We start from the raw sequence: 4,887 nt of genomic DNA, 5'->3' as shown, positions 1-4,887 counted from the left end.
TTGGTTGCTAACATGGAATTTAATTATTGGTCAATTCGTTCATCCAGTAGGGTGTATGGGTGTATGGATAGGGTATATGGGGTGGATGGGGGGTATCGTTATTTTAGCCAACTGCGAGTATTACTTTATTTGAGAACATGAAAATCTGGTGCAACATCCAAGTAATAACATATCCATTTACATATTATCAAGTCACTTTATTAAGAAAACAAACAAGGATTATTACATCCAGTGGAAGTGATCCAATTTCTTATCCTTATAATAAATTAACAGGATGTCTTTGAATTTGTGTGACTGTCTGTTTGTGTGTACCGATATGGTTCTCCATTACAATGTAGATTTTCATAGATACCGGTTTAAAAGGTTTAAAACTAGTTTTGGGTTGGGTACCAACACCCTCACAAGTTAAATATTTAAAGAATTATACATCAATTTTTCTTTTAAAAAAATGAAATTGTAAATTAGGGGGCTATAGGACTTGACCTCCATATCAAGTGCGCCAAGAGGCCTCTATAGGGGCGTAGCCGAAAGGATTCAATATAATGTTTGACTGTTTGCCTGTTCTTGTGTCCTCTGGAGGGTAGTTCATCCCCCAAAGGACCCAAATATAGCTGAACTGTTAAAATTATATTACGCACTAACATTAGGACTTGTAGAGTAGCTTCACTACTTTAGGAAAAAAATAAGGTTTAAAATCACTTAGGAAGTTAGAAAGCTCTAATTGCGACCAAAAGAATTAGATCAACACGGATGTAGAGAAAAAAAAGGGTGGAGCCGATTAGGCATAATTTTTAATTCTTATGTCTTCAATACTGTGCAACATTCCTAATGATAGTACACAAAATTACCCCTTCTGTAGGTTACAACTAGTGGATGAAAGTGAAACGTTTGCACCCTAAAATAAACCAACAAATCAAAATTCATTAAAAGTCCCCAAAGGTGTTAAGCCAACGAATAAGAAAATGTTATTATAAAACTTTGGGTACTAGTGTAATAATCAGCTTATTGTCCCCTCTCTCTCTCTCTCTCTGGTATTTACCCCCCTTAGTTGTATCTTGGGGGGGGGGGGGGGAGGTGGGATACACGCCTTTGATTTAATGTTTGTTTAATGTTGTATTCCTATTTCCCGTGGATATTATATTTTCAGGAAGCTATGATAATATAAATTTCTACGGCACAGCATATGTTATGGATATTTCAACAACATACAGGTTATTTCTTAATTACAAGTATATTATAACAACAAGGACAATAATTCCCATATCAATATAATGGTATACAATAACCAATTACCTCTCTATAGATTAGATTTATCGGTTGAAAAGTTGGGACATCCACCAATCAATGTTGAATAAAAGTACCCAAAGCTTTTAGGCCAAGGAAAGAGAGAACATTCTACTTTAAGTACAAGTTTAATTTACACTCCATTGTTCACTCCCTCCCTGGATGAACCCCAATGTAAAGAAGCCTCGCTCTTAATAATAACAGGCATATAAATGATAGGAAACGCTAATGGAGACCAAAAGTGGTGTGAGTTCATTTCCCCCATTCGCAAAATCAATCCTATAATGTAAAGTAGTAAGTTTTTTAACCTGAAGATTAAGATCTCGGAAAATACTGGTCCGAATTGATTTTACTTATCTAGGAAGCTTTATAAATGTCTTGGGGTGGTTTTAGGCTTTTTTACTTACCCTCCCTAAAGGCTAAAGGTGAAGCGACTAGTGTATATTAAAGAAGAACGATGTCTGTTCGTCTATCTGTAATTCAAGATCTCGGTAACCGCTGAACCGACAAGGTTATGCTTATAGGAGAATATAGATACTTGCCTTACAATGGTTTTAAACTATTTTCTTAGGGAGTGGGACATCCTCCCCCCCCCCCCCCCACCCACAAAAAAATAGCATTAACAAGTGCAACTTGATTACTCCCCTATTGGGGCGAAGCCACCACTTGGATAAATTATAATATTGTACTTGCAAAGGAAAAAGGCAGTTTAAATCGATGTAGAATAAACGTGGATATTATGAAAGGTTTCAGGTTAGCTTGCTGACACAGAACTCGTTTAATGGTCAGTTCATTTATCCAGTTGGAGGGGAGGGAAAAGTAAAAGTAGTATGAGGGGGAAATTCGTTTATGTAGCCCGTTGCAAGTTTCACAATAATAGAGAACATAAAAGTCTGGTGCAAGATCCAAGTAATAATATATCCATTGCAGTTTATGATGTTGTAACAATATGCGGTTCTAATGATGTAGTTCTAATGAGAGAAAGTAATCGCACACCACCAAAGTATTAGAACAACAGTTCCTTTCTATTAGCACGTTCCCAGCAAATCTTAAAACATTTAAATCGAATAACAAGGACAGTTAACGTTGGTTTGACCATGTGCAGCGTAGCAATCAAATTTTACACTAAACATATAACTGGTATATTTTTGATAAGTATAGTTATTCAGGTCGAAAAATTGCTTAAGCTGGCATACTAAAGATCGACATTCTTTAATATGACTTTTACTACTTTCTGTATTTAATGACTTTTACAAGGGATATATGAAATAAGTTTAAATTTAATCATGCAATGGATGTAGATTGATATATGTGGATATTATGACAGGGGAAAAATTGTTCATCCAGTAGGAAGGGAGGGGATAGGTTTTATATAAAAAACAAATACATCAATCGAATTAACATGGCACGTTGCTTTTAAATAGACGAACAGACCTTTATTTGTAGAGTAGCTTCGCTACTTGTAAGGAGTATGGGAACTAGACTTTAATGTTCGGTCACTCACTTCCGCTAATTTGTGTCAAATTAGACGGACTACCCTGTGATTGAATAGGTGACGGCATCTCTCATATATTTGTCTACAAGTTGGATAAGTTAGAAGGTAATTGAAATTAAAGAAAATTCCTATAAATAAGAAGCTCAATAAATCATACAAAAGGGTGGAAAAACGACATTAATTAACACACCATCGAAATTCGAAAACTTTTTTCCTGTAAGGTTCGAACTACAAATATATGACAATATAAATACTTGTAAAATTCTTACAGCACAATATCCAAAATACATAAATCCTTATAATAAAGTAACAGGATGTTTGTTTGTTTGTCTGTTTGTACCGAAGGATCTCGCTAACCGCTGAACCGATCGGGTTCTCCTGGTCTTCCTAGACGCAGCGCTCGGCCCCATAGCCTGCCTAGCAAGGGGGAGGGGGGGGGGGGCGGGTGGCAAACAAAAAATTTAAATTTTTAAAAAATTTCTCAGAGGATAACGCCATTGTTTCTAGTCACAACAAACCATTGAAAACGTTATTCAAAGGTGAAAATCGGAAGTTAACAAAGCATTTGACTACACTTTACTACTTTTTCTTTAACAAATTTGAGCTGCTTAATTTTGATTTTTAAAGCAAAGCCTTTTATTATTAGGGTCGGCCCTTCTGTCCGTAACTGTAAAATCTTTTCGTTAATTTAGTTGTTATATTGTCCTGATAATTCAAATAACAGTTAGGTACGATTTAGAAAGCGTAGTAACTCTATAATTGCTACCAGAAAGTCCGTACGTCCATTAAAAACATGCTGATTTTTAACTTTTTTTGGCAACAACTTTTGTATGATAGGATTATCCTATTCACTAATCCAATAATATGATTATAAGGACACCAAGGTACAATATAAATACATAACTGTAATCAAATCCTAACAAGGATGACACCTGCATTTATAAAAGCGAAGCTCTGAAACGGTAGAACAAACTAACTTTAACACTTGTACAGTTTCAGAACTAATAATCAGAATATAAAAGTATAAAAGTCGAAACAAAATTGTAAGTAAATTTTTAAAAAAAAAACTGCTAAAAATTCAGGATATTGTTATGGACAATGACATACTTACATTTTTTATGACTTGATTGTAGAGATACTTCGCTTTTAACATTGTATATTGTTGTCCTAGGAATCAGTATTTATAAAAATCAGATCAATCAGGTAATTTTATCATATAAAAATTTGTTGTTAAAAAAGCTAAAAATCAACAACATGTTTAAAATAGACTTACGGCCATTCCAGTAAGGAGTATAGAGTTGAAACGCTTTCTAAATCGTATTTAACTACTACATGAATAACCCTGGAAAATTTGGAATTGATAGGACAATTCTAACCTGTTTAAATTTAATATAGAGCTAACTGTCGATGATGTACGGAACAACCCTAATTATAAAAAGCTTCTCTTTTAAAAATGCAAGTGTGTTCTTTTATTGATCCCATATTCACCCATTTTTGTAACAAATTTATGTTCTGCTAGTAGTTCTGACACTCTACAAGGGTTATATTGGTTTGTCCTGATCCTTCTAATTTTCGCTTTTAGATGTTGTCTTCCTAGCTTTTTATTAATAGTATTTGTCCAATCAAACATATTTTCTCAGTGTGATGTAAGTATTTGAAAGGATTTATTACTTGGATTCTTTTAATAAATTAGGGTCGCTGCGATCGCTGGTGAGCTAGGCAACATTGTTTTTGTAAAAATCCTTCAAAATGAAACAAAAAATCTACAACAATTAATCAAAATCTTATGTTAATTACACTTTTATGTTTTTATTTAATTTTTGTAGATTTTTATGCGATTTTGGAAAATTTTTCACCAAAATAATTTTGCCTCTCTTGATCAGCAAGCAGCACTATATTTTTAAAAAATAATCCACCTTTGATTTTTGTTTACTCAAATCAACAAATGAAAGAAAGACAACAAAAGATGACTATACGATTTTTTTCTCTGTTATATCCACAAATGCAAAAATCCATTATTTTCAGTTATCCATAATCTCCTATCTATTCGCATATTATGTCTATGATTTGAAAATGTTTGAATTAGAAAGATGAAGCGCGGCATTTTC

Source organism: Acartia tonsa, chromosome 9, assembly GCF_053477335.1.
Source record: "Acartia tonsa isolate MP-2025a chromosome 9, ASM5347733v1, whole genome shotgun sequence".
Classification (NCBI taxonomy): Eukaryota; Metazoa; Arthropoda; class Copepoda; order Calanoida; family Acartiidae; genus Acartia; species Acartia tonsa.
This window is presented reverse-complemented; position numbering follows the sequence as displayed.